The sequence below is a fragment of the Phasianus colchicus genome, chromosome 13, assembly GCF_987193195.1.
Source record: "Phasianus colchicus chromosome 13, bPhaCol1.hap1.1, whole genome shotgun sequence".
Classification (NCBI taxonomy): domain Eukaryota; kingdom Metazoa; phylum Chordata; class Aves; order Galliformes; family Phasianidae; genus Phasianus; species Phasianus colchicus.
This window is the reverse complement of record NC_143448.1, coordinates 16,552,748-16,566,034: the sequence shown is the minus strand read 5'-3', so window position 1 is coordinate 16,566,034 and position 13,287 is coordinate 16,552,748. Positions and strand designations below refer to the sequence as shown.

The following is a 13,287-nucleotide window of genomic DNA, read 5'->3' as shown; positions in this document are numbered from 1 at the left end:
AGAAACAAATTTTCCAGACAATAGAAACCTTGCATCATTTTGACCTGTTAAACCTTCCATCTTTTTTTTTTTTCCCCAAAACTTGAACTATCCAAGAACAGGAAATCCTTACAAAAATATAACAATGAATTAAGAATTATATACATACATACATTACATCTTCACTTGTTTTTGCTAGACCATGAAGTGTTTTCCATTGGCTTGGCAAGGTCACTTTTCATCAATATATTACTGGTTGAAATATAAGATAACTTCTTTTATTTAGAGTAACCTATTTATAAATCCATCACTATTAAGCAAGATGCTAGTTCAATGCAAAACACATACAGAAAGTCAGTCCAATCAATACCAAGAGCCTGAATTTTGAGCTCCAATCAGTAGCAATCCATCAGCCTTACAGAACCTATCAAAGAGAGTAGAAGTATTCTGTTTGCAACTGAAGTGTCTTGCAGAACCAAAGGTTTGTCATTATGACACAAAATAAATTCTACAGCGTCAGGATAAACAATATGTCTCAAACTGTATAGCAAGCATATTTATAAGGAGTACAATATCTTAGAGAACAAAAAACAGACCACTGTAACATGATCATCTGCCATATAAAAAGTTGTTTGGTAAACACAGATAATGAAGACTAATGAAAAGAATGTGGAAAGAATTATGTCAAAGAGATGAGTTTATGTTTTGGAAGAACCCCATTCATAAGAAATGCGGACTCAACCTGCACAAAGCAACTTAAAAGTATTTGGTCTATATATGAAAGTAGTGAGATCCCTACAGACTCACTCAACTGCAAAGTAGGCCAAGGAAAAATATTAGAGGCTCTGTGTTTGTACCACTTTACGTCAGAGAAGGAAATGAAGACCACAGGAAACATCTTCACAAGGTGGTTGATGCTCCAAGCCTGCCAGTGTTCGAGAGGCATTTAGATAATGCCCTTAATAAAATATTTTAATGTTTCCTTAGCCCTGAGGTGGTCAAGCACTTAGGCTCTTTGATCTCTATAAGTCCCATCTCGTTGAACTGTACTCGTAAAATCTCCAGAAGGCTGTTAATATTTTTTATGTAAAATATTTTATAATCATTTTTGTGTTTCACCCTCTTTCAAATTCAGAACCAAGGCTGCATCATGACAATTAGCTGGCACTGTGTGCTCTTCTACAAATACCTTACATGCCATTAAATGGAGGCAGCTGAGAGATGAGTGGACTGAGTTTAGTCACCTGCCCTAATTTTACTATCGACACTGCTAAAAAAGAATTGCTCTTTAACAGAAGATAAATGGGCTTCACACTAAGTAATTCAAAGAAAGTGGGAACATTAACCACAGAAAACATGCCAAAAAGAAATGCATTTTAAGTAATCAGACCTTCATTTCTCTCACAAAAGGTCAAATAAATGTGTCTGTAGGTTGCCTCTTCAACAAGTACAACAGCAACATTCTTCCGCAGAAAAAATGGACATTCAGAGAAGGATGCACTGCCCGTTTAGTAGAAAACTGTGAGAAAAAAACCTTATAAAAATGCATACTACTAACCACAATATTCATAGCTCATCAAACCCTGACATGTTGTGGAATATGCTAGTGCCAAACTGTATCATGTCAGCTGAGTTTGACAGCAGGTAAATTACACTGTGCAAGAGTTTAACTAAAATGAAGTTGCTCAACAAAACTTTCTTGATCTAAATAGGATTTTCAATCTTAGAAAAATATACTAATATTAATGAAGTAAAAGAAAAAAACCAACGCCTGACATTAAGTTTATTCTTTTGATTATATTCTGGTTTCACTAGCAGAAGGTCATTCATAGCAGAATCAAAGAAAACCATAGAAACTGATTTATTTTTTATTTTTTATGTTTTTTCTTTTCTCTCTGAACACCTTCATTCAGAACTACATTTATCATTTAAAATTATCCATCAAGAACTGTAATTGAATGCCTTTCAGCCCTTAGATTTCGAATACAGCTTTGAATAACCATGCTGACTGATCACTGCAGTCATGTGCCATTACTGGTACACTCCGACTTGACCTTCCTACTAAATATTTAAAGGACTGAAATAAGTCATTTCCAGATCAAACCTTCCTGAAAGTACATGGTAGTATGACTGTCTGTCCAAAAGCACGACTAACATTTTCATCCATAAACATTCTTATTAATACCAAGTTTCTCAAACTCATATTATTGTAAAACAACTGCAGGAACAGCCAGTACTGTCATCACTGTAAACCCTGTGTTTGCTGTACAAATACATGCTTGATATGCTACTTTTCAAGATACTCATCATACAGCAAGTTGGAGTACTCAATATTCATGTAATATTTAGTAAGTAATAGATGTAGTAAGACAGTTTAACAATCTAGTAAGATAGAAAAGGGCTCACGTTGAAATACACAGTGCAAAAATCTATTTGCTCTTGCCAACAGCTGTGAACTGTTCATTTAAAAAAAAAAAAAAAAGAAGAAGGAGGGGGATTAAAGGTGATTTTGCTGCTGGAAATGTCTTAAATCAGCCAGCTACTTTAAATTAAAAAAGAAAAGAAAAGAAACACAAAAAAGTGGAATTATAGTAGTTAAGAGCTTGCAGCCCTTATTATTTTATTATATACCTGTAATGCTATTATTTTGAGTCCTTTTTAACTTAATTACTTATTCAATATTCCTTATATTTAGTCTCTTATTGTTTTTCTGATGCTTATTCAACATAAACCCATTCTGTCACACTTTGTTATTTTTTGGAAGAATGCAAACTATCTGTGCTCCTGTGATCTTGCCTTTGTATCTGCTGTAGCTTTGTAGCCTGATCACAAGTAAGATTAGTGAATAATATGACACTTGGTCAGCCTGCAGGTATGCAGCTAGGAAGGAACAGTATTTTTTAAATCCTTCCCACAGAGAGAAATCTAATATCAGTGTTCAGGGTTATTTTTGTCACCAAGTCGACGTGGTTATTTTGTTCCTTGTCATAATGAAACTTCTATGTCTATAAGAGATCAACTAAAAACCACATCGTAATTAACGCATGACAGTGATATGGGAATTTTCCATTAGCCAAGGTGGTGAAAAATACAATAACCAAATAAATATTTCTCTAATTTTCACTCAACATTCACATCACTCAGTGTGATTTCCAAGAAATTTTACGTTCCTTTACACTCCTGTTCCCTCAAGTAAATTTTGCTCCAGATCTGTATACAGTTATCTGTATTATTTTGTAGGCTTATTTCTCATTCCTTCCACCAACAACCACAGAAGCTCATTTACGTTATGCAGAATATAATTAGTAGGTATCGTATTTATTTGACAGCTTTCTCATTTTCTCAGTTCTATGCAATTTGACAGAAACCGTTGCAGATCCGTAACTGGTCTTTCAGAATGACTTTCACAAGGTTAGCTCACTTATTAATTGACCCTTGGTAATGGTAATTTAAGAAGCATATTAATCTCATCTGTCAGTTCTAACACATACTAGATATATAAAATAATTTGTCTTTTTTTTTTTTTTTGCAAGGAGTCTTGCAACAGAAATGAAGTGTCTAAATTTTTAATTAATGTGCATTTTATTTCAACAAATGGCTTTTGGAGCAAAAGGACGCATCTTTTCAGTGGTTTTCTTTATTCTACTTAAAGCTCCTTCATTTTCTTATGAAGAAAAGCACTATTTCACCAGTCAATAAAACTTATGATCTAGATAATCTTTGACAAAGGATACTCTGTTATTCTTAAACCAGATCCCCGAGACTTAAAAATACATGAACAAAGCACTCAATAACAGCAGTGTTATTTATTATTTCATACACTGATTAAAGGTTTCTTGCGTTCAAGGAGATTTAATTCACTAAGAATATTTAAAAAAGATTGTTATTCAGAAATTGTAAAACTTCAATCCGTATCAGATGCTAGAAGTTGTAATCTTTTTAAATTTCATTTTCAAAAGCATCGTAGGTTGAGCAGAGCTTTTGGTTTATCTATAAGAAAGGGTTATATAAAATAAGTACCAGTAAGGGCCAAGGGTAAGTTCTCATTTATTTCCTTCATTAAGTAAATAATGGGAGCAGTTACAGCAAGGGGAAGGGAAGGAAGGAAAAAACACACTTGTGCCATTAGCATGTGATCATCTGCACCTTGTTTCACGTGGATGAAATGCAGCTCTTTGCATAACCACTCCAAAAGGACTAAGAATGTATTGATGAATGGACATAATTCTCATTAAGGTAATCACAGGTTTGAGGAGGAACAGAAATCCTACGATTTTCATTTAAAGTCAGAGAAGTCAAGAAAGTACAAGGTGAAAGGTGAGGTATACTTCCATCCCCCTTCTACTTCTCCTTTTGTGTCCAAAGAATGAGGAGGCTTTCTGAAGGGGAACTTCACAAAGACCAGACCCTCGCAGCTATATTTACTTCATATGAACAGCACACTTCTTCAGTTACCATACAGCAGCAATGAAAGATTCCATCAGCTCTATGGGCTATAAAGCTCTTACTAGCATCAGAATTTACTATATTGACACCTGGCAAAATTCATCATGTAGGACAGGCTGTAACAGCCAGTGTGGTCACAACACACTCACAGAGAGTCTTCAGAAAGAAAAGGTGAATATTGCTGGAGGTGGGGACTCGCCCTGGGTAGCTGCACAAAGGAGCTCTGGGTGGAGGTGGAGAATGCAGCACTATGGAAAACCATTTTCCCTATGCTTTTTTCTAGAGCAGAAATGGGAAGCAGATGTAGCTGACACTGTACTAATTCCCTCCATGACTGTATGTGTGACTTATTCCCCACTGAAGACTATTAGTTATTAGGATTAATTCAGCTTCAAAGTGGAGTAACAGATATAAGACCAAACTTTTACCAAACATATTGACAAATGCTACCGTACTTAAAGTCCCATTGGTTCCACATGAACTGAGATCAGAACAACGATCATTTGTATGTTAAGAAAATGAAACAAATATATAAATGCATTATAGAAGATATAAACAATAATATTGTGATACTCAGTTTGCTTAAGCTTATCCCACTGGAATATAAACCATCAATAATTTTGATGATAACAATCTAGAGGCAGCTATACAAAAGCATGGCTCAGTCTTTATAGAATTTTACAGCTATATGAATATCTATTTCCTCGCAGACATCATGCTGGATTTGGATGGCATGTGTTTCAGGCACTTAAAAAAATGCTAAGCATTTTTTATTGGCTATATCGTCACAATGTCTCCCCCACTGTTACAGTCTACTGCATAAACAGGTATTCAAGCAATTTTTAGGAAAAACAAATTACACAGTTGACAGACTACAGTGTCTCCTTCAGAATCATTAGTGTCAATCATCTGAGTACAAGTTTTAAGTGCTATTGAAATGCATGCTACTTAAACAAGGGATCATCATATGGAACCACTTCAATCTTAATACAACCATAAGCATATACAGCATCAGCCACTGAGCTACTAACACAGCATCTGTATTTTTAACAATACAGTAAGAGCTTACTGCAAAAACAATGCCCATTTAATTCACTTATAATTAACAGAAGCAACGCAGTGTCTTCATTTTTAGCTTTTCAAGTTGGTAAGCTACGATTTTTTATGAAGTCCACAGATTTTAGTGTACACAAACAATTCTCCTTCAAGAAAGGGAGGACTGTGTACACAGATACAGAAGTCAGGAAAACAACACCAGACTGTCAGACTGGTAATAAAAGCATTTTCCTTACTGCCAGCAGTTCCTAGAATTCAGAGACATCAGCTGACCCGCACTGATTTTTGCCAGCTGAACATTTGCATCTCATTGGAAGAACTGAGTCTAAAATGCTCCTGAAGACTTTAGTTAGTGTCACAGAACTGGCTGCTGTGAGTGAGCTTTCAACTCCATAGCAGTGCGTGCTGGTAGGTGCACATAAACATCGGCAAAGATTAGAGGTGACCTCATCCATCTATCACACTTCACCCCTGTTAAAAGATCAGCAAAGTACGCTATAATCAACAACACTTCTGTAGCTGAAAGAGTTATTGACAGCTAAAAAAACCCTGCCTGTTTCTCACCATTTTGAAAAGTAAGTGGATAAACTAACCAAGTCATCAAAACAAATCCATTCTTGTCACCACATAACTTCCAAAGCCCTCACATCCATCCTGTGTCCTCAACCAAGTTACTCCAGATCAGTGTCTGCAACAAAGAAATGAAAAACTGACAAACTGAAGGAAAGGACTCTTGGACCTCCAACAAAATCACTTTCATACATAGAAAGATTACTATGAGTAACAAAATGCATACTTTGCTGTCGGATCTTTTTTTTTTTTTTTTTTTTTTTTATAATATATTCTTTTGTGGTTATTGTTATTTTTGAATGATTATTTTGACAGGAAACCCATATGCCCAAACTACTTTCTTCACTTTATATTAAGGAGAGTAATGCAGAGAGATTACAGAAAGAGAAACAGCAAACATACCCACACAAACTCCGCAAATAGTTAATTTAATTACGCAATGTTTAGTACTAATTAACATTTAATTTCTGGTTTGGATAAAGTATGAACTTTTGAAGAAAAAGCTCTTGAAGAAAAGCTGTGTCTGTGACTCAGAAAGCAAGAAGATCCTATTTGCTTCCCCAAGCCCAAAACTGACATACTGCAGGGGTACCATGGTGTTCTTACATAAGTGTAGGAAAACTTCATATTCAGTTTTGCAGGCATAAGGGGACTGTACTGAGCTTTAAGGAACCCTTCACTAATAGGAAAGCAATCCATACCTGCAAACTCATACGTGTCTTTACTAAGGAAAATCATTATTTTCAATGTTATGACTTTAATGAAGAGTTCAATAGCAGTTTTATTTTTCACTGAAATATGGAAGTCCATGCATATATGCCAAGGTTAAAATGAATAGGGCAGAAAATAGGATGAAGCAGGGAAAAGGCAGAGATGTGTAAAACAAAATGAATTAAAACAAACACACACACAAAAACAACCACGACTGTGTAAGAAGTGAAGCCAGATTGTGAACTAACTGTTAAAATGTAAGTTGTTCCTTCAGTAAACTTTCAGCACAGAATTTAAAGACAACGTTCCTAAAGACTGCTGATTAAAGTTCAACGCTATTTTCACATTATTTCACCTTATTACTGCATATTATTTCTATTAAGGGAATAACAAGAATGAATTGGGATACTTACTGGGATGAGCAGCACATAAACTAAACTGCATGGTTAGAGACAGGCCCCACTTCAATAAGCTCAAAATGTGAATTTAAGATACCCTCGTGACTATGAGGAAGACAGCACAGTGATATTTTTAAAATTAAAATACAATATCTCTGCCACATTTTGCAGTGATGTGTCAGAGCAAGGCTATGCTGTCCTGACTGGATGCTGTGCCATGACTTAAGCTGAGAAGAATGAATGTTAAAAATTTTAATACTATCAACTAAGTCCTATGGATGGCTTTTCTTAGGTCTTGATCAATCTTTGCATAAGTGTTGCATCATCAGCATGGGAAACACTAAAGGCAAGTTAGCAAAAAGTGAACCACTCACATAGCATGAGTCAATTAATGATTGAAAGAGCTAAGAGAACCTGGAATTAGCATCACTCTGTCATGACTTCAGAAATCCAGAACTAGTGCTACCCTCAAAATCTAAGGATTACTTCACGTAAAAAAAATTTCTATGAGATTAGCTGCAAAGCCAGCAGTGGCTGGACAAGAGGAAGGAGAAAACCTGAGGCATAGGATTGTGGAATCACAGAAACAAATAAAAGTAAAGTGAACACAAATACATTTACACTGGACATACGAGGGAGTTTTCAATCAGAGCAGAGCCTGAATCACTTTTCAGCAGGAACTTGAGTGTACAAAAATCAGAGTGAGGATGGAGCTGGATTAATCTCTATATATGAGATCCCCTTCAGCTCATTTTCTAAGGCCTGGATCCTCCTGATGTTCATCTCACTGTCCCTGTACTTTTCCTTCCCTCTGGCAGAGACATTTAAAAATGGGGACAATGCAACAGGAGACCATGCTCCTTCTTATTACTAAAAACGTGATGTTTTTATTGCTGTTACGTTTAAAGAAGAAAACCATCATTCAAGACATTCTGGCGACCATCATGGTCAGCAGCTATGACTGAAGACTTTGCTCTAGGCACCAATTTTTCCGCTGTCAGTCTTTGAATTCCAGCTCTACTGCTGTGAACTGCTGTGTTTTACAGATGCATAAAATCTGTAAAAAGTAATAACGGTACTCAGGACACAAATACAGAAAACCTTTCCAAAATTAAGGGAAAGGAACAATTAAGGGCACAAACAGACCACTGTAATCACTGAAAACAGTAACAAAGCTGGCTTAGTCTGTAGTAAATCAGGATTTAACCTCATGCATCCAATCTGAAAATAGTGTTTACTATACCTTGCTCATACCATATGAAATATTAATATAAAAACTTCACTCCCACTGCAGAGCAATCAGCCTTGACTACAAGCACACCTAACAGCTTTGCACAAACAGATGGCAAGTTTCTTAATATTTCACAGCACTGCCCTTCATAATTATGGCTTTTGCTCAAATAAGCAAATCACACGTTACACAGCACTTTCAATTTTGAAATAAAATAAGTAAACGTTTAGTAGATAGAGTAGAAGAAAGTTTTTTTATTATATTTTTAATACACAAAATACCTTTGCAGCCTGCATAAATTCACTGACATTTCCGTATGTATAAAGCCTTTGGAGAATGTGACTTTTACATTGTGAATGTATTGGTGAATGATAATTACTACAGTAATAACTATAATGTCTAATGCACTGTTTGTTAACACTTGGTAATCGACCTCTTTGATTGTATAATGCTCTAACTTCACAAAGGTTATTTAATTACAAATGGAATCTATTATTTAGCATTAATGAGCGCATCAAGTATCATTATCTGATTAGTGAAGAGCAAGTATTTACAAAACATTATTAGATATTATTTCAATGGACAAGATAAATATTTAAGGCATATATGTATGTTCTGCAAACTAAACTTCAGCAAAGCCAAAAGTCTAACCAAATAGGCACAGATAATTGGACAGTGTAATAGCAAATCCTGGACTAATTCTGATAACTTTTCCCTTTCACTTGGGAAGAAGTGGAAGAAATTTAACAATTTTCCAATAAAAAGCCAATTTCCTTTATATTTAAGATTCTGATATGAATTGAAGAAGCAAAAATCAAGATGAAGAACCACATTTCTCTCTTTCAGCTATGAATTACATGTTTAGAATATAATTCACCACCAAAGACCATTAAACCCAAGGGAAGTCTCTCTTGCCTCTTTTGTATTAGTTTGCTACAATATTTACTAAGCCAAATCCCATTGAAAACATTGAAATCTCTCTAATGACACAATGAATTTTTTATATAGCCTTGCTGCATCAAAACAAGTAGCCACAGGAATCAGACAAGGTACAAATTGGAGATTTTTTATTGTCATTGCCATTTGGACATGCAAAAGTCAGTTAATCTAAATAGGCATTCTTCATCATCTCATATATTTCTGTTGTATAGAGAAGTCATGTAGAAGACTCTTTGCAGGACTTTTGTTTAATTTTCTCTTCACATAGCCTTGGTACACTCTGACCTGTGATGAATGCCACTGCTTTTAAAAAAGTTTCTAAATAACCCCTAAGAAATACTTCAGAAGGAGCAAGAGAAATAAACCCTGGATCCAGGATGGACATTTTTAGATAGAGAAAGCTACAACACTGGGGTACCTAACATGTTCAGCATTGCTTTCCCCCTCATTTCTACATTACTAACCACAGAGTAAAAATAGGAGTGCATGAAAATGCTTCTTACCACAAAGTGCTCAACTGTCTTTGAAGTTCTTCAGCATCAGTAGCACTCAAAGCCATTGTTACAGTATGACACATGCACACATTTTCTTTTCAAACTGCAAGAAAGTAGGTCTTTCTAAAACAAGCTGTGAGTAATTACTTCTTGAGGTCCTATTCATAAAAAACATCTGTTTTATAGTCAGGTCACATTTATTCCACATATGTTTTTGTGTGAAATTCAAGATGATTTATTCTATTCACAAAGAGGGAAAAGATTATTCTTTTCCTACTAAGGACCAGCACGTTTCTGAGATCAGATGAATGCTCTTTTACTCTCCTAGCACAAAGTAACCAAAATTATGGGGAGAAATTTAGTATCAGAATACCTTTGTTTCCTCTGAGAGCTACCTGCTAATTGAAGCACCATGGTTCATGAGCACATGAGCACATTTCACTCCCCTATTCAATGGTGCATCTCAGGATCACCAGCTACTGAGTTCTTGTTGCTAAGAAACAGTACTCAGTTATATTTGAAATATATATTATGAAAAGGTGCTGCTTTTCTTTGTGAAATGAGTATGTTGCCAGATTGACAGTCATGGAAACAGACTGAGCAGTATGAATTGTTTCTTCACAATGCAGCCAACCATGCCACCCGATTAATGTGTTTAAAAATGTGAAATGCCTGTTCAGCTGTTGTCAATATGCTAAGGTAACTACAGTGAAAGTAATGCCTCCTATTTATTTCCATGGAAACCACAACAGCTGCAAAGAGCACAAGAACACAACTTAACAGAGCAAATTCTCAGCTACTAAAGATTTTTTTTTTTTCAGCACAGTCGCCACCATTAGCTGAGTCATGCAGATGAGCCGACCCAGACATTCTTCATTTTGTGATGTGACAGCTGTGCGTGGCCATCAGAATGTGGCTTGTCTTTCATGTCATTGTTGCCAAGCAGATGTGCACCACCCACTGCCTCACTGTGCTCTCATCCACTGTTTGCTCCATAAATGTTCAGCAAGGTCAATGGGGACAATTTGCTTCCACATGAAGGAATTTGATTACATATTCCATTGTTTCACATGCACTTCCACATAGATGCCATTCTGTCAGGCTGCCCCTCTGCTGCCATCTGTCACGTGGCAACAACATGGAATGGAACATTGGTGGGAAGGTTCAGCCTTTACTGCCATACCACCAATGTCTGCCTCTGACACTGTGGGCCATCACGGTAAAATAGGAGACAGCAGCCCTCATAAAAAATGTACTGCACCAATTCATTAGATTCATCCTGTACTATAAAGGCAGTTATTCACATTAATCTAGAAACCGAAATTCAGAATCCTCGATGTCTAAGAAAATACAAAACTGAAGTATTCAAACATGTGATAGTAGTTAGATATGCTGCTGGTGTTCTGGAGCAGACATACTTGTGACACTGTCCTCACTGAAGAAAATTATTTCAGCAGGACTGTGCCATTGCTCTCAAAGACAAAGAATTAAAATGCTGCAGTCACACCTTCCTCTCCCCTCAAGGAAGCCTCTGTAACCTTTATCCACAAATAAGGAATGCATAACTCCAGATGAATATTAAAATAAAAGCGTGGTTTGTTGAAAGACATTGTTTCTCCTATATGTAAATAAGTAAATAAATGGATGCATAAATTCATAGTCTCATAAAATTTTTCCTGACTCTGAGATTGCAAGACATCATTGCATTTCCTGCTATGAGACAACTTTTTGCCAGTACTTTAATAATATTAATGAAACACACTAATTAGAAAGGGTTAATTATTTTTAGGAAAAATAAACACAAAATGAAACTTTTTAACAGTGCATTAGAATACTACTCATTGAAATACAGCTAAAAAAATAAGACTACCCCTTTTCAGCTCCACTGAATACTTCTAAATTTCTTCTTTTTGCAATGTATTTTTCTCCTCTTTCTTGTGGATTATCAAATTTCTTGCCTTTCAATTGCAACAAAAGTTGTTAGGTCAACAACTGTAATTCAGCACATTGTAGTAGACTGTAAGGTATTAGCATTTATAAGAAGCATTTTCCAATGGAAAGTTATTCAGTACATTATGTCTTTAAATAATAATTAGGGCAGAATTGCCACCCTCATGTCTGGCAATGTCTTTAGTCATTCAGAAGATACGATAAACTGCAAGACACTAATAAGCTGAATGTTACTATGGTACCTGTATACCTCAAGTGTGTTAGATTCAATTTTCTTTTCATAGACGTCTGCTTCATATTATGTAATGACAGAGCAATAAGGTCTGTCAAAGAGGTGCATGTATTTAGGTATTTAAGTCAGTAACATTCACTAGCACTGTATGATATAACACTTTCTGTGACACTCCTCAAATAATGGGAGTTTGAACAAAGTGAATGTTCTGAAGAATAATAGTACCAGTAAATGGAGTAAAAATTTGGTATTGTAAGCAAATTTTAACATAACTGAGATAAATTTTCAGTTGATGCAGAGAGTCATTCTAACTTTCTCAGTCTTCTGTTGAAACTGTGGTTCTGCTTCTGTGATGCATCAATGACCCTTTAAAGTAGTTTCACAGTGTAAAAGAACATAAGATCAGCCATGAAAATAATTTAGATTTAAGTTAAGAACACTTAACGCTATCCTGTAATATGAAGTGGCTTCCTTTTAAACTGTGATGTATCTCAAATTCCATGCTGATACGATATAAGGCCATAAAAAAGTTCACATTGCACACTTCCATTCTAACATATATATATATTCTTATAAAAATATATGCATTGTAATTACAGTGAAAAAGAACTGCATAAAAAAAGAAAATGTATTGCACCAAAAGCCATAATCTATTTTGAAATCATTTAAACTGTTCTTAGATGAAGAATGCTCTGGCACAAAATGATGGTCTGTTCATTTCAAGTCATGTCAGGAGGATAGCATCATTTGGAGGAAAAAATATTATAGTGTCAGTGAACACACCAAAGTTTGCTGAATACCAAAGGTATTCTGCCAAGCATACTTTGACATCAGATGCACAAAAGAATCTTGAAATCACACTCTTTCTTCTCCTTGTGACTTAAAAATTGTTTTCTATCAAACATTTCAGCACTTCATGCTCTAGTACCAAACTTATGGAAGGTAGAAAAGATTAACTTTTACAATTTTAAAGGCAAATTTTATTTCAGTGTTACCAATTCTTGGAATTAAGATCTTCTCGATTCAGGCCCATGGGATGTGTGTTCTTTTGGTCTGCATTCTTCTCAAGCCCTTGGACAATATTAGCACAGAATATTATATATATATAATATATATATGTATCAGCAGAACTGACCCTATGTTCTGTAAATATGTAATTTCCATACTTCTCAGGTAGACAAAATTTGATATGAAAACATTGCTCTAAAATTAAAATATAACTTTGAGCTTTCAAATGCATTTCAAAGAAATACTTCACTAGAAATGTCAACTTCGGAAAAT

General features: G+C 35.3%; 1 protein-coding gene across 2 annotated transcripts in view; it reads right to left on the bottom strand.

Moving 5' to 3' along the window:
* Window positions 1-13,287, bottom strand: part of CDH13 (cadherin 13) — a 432,460-nt gene that overhangs the window by 192,237 nt on the left and 226,936 nt on the right. The gene's annotated exons all lie outside the window — the stretch shown is intronic.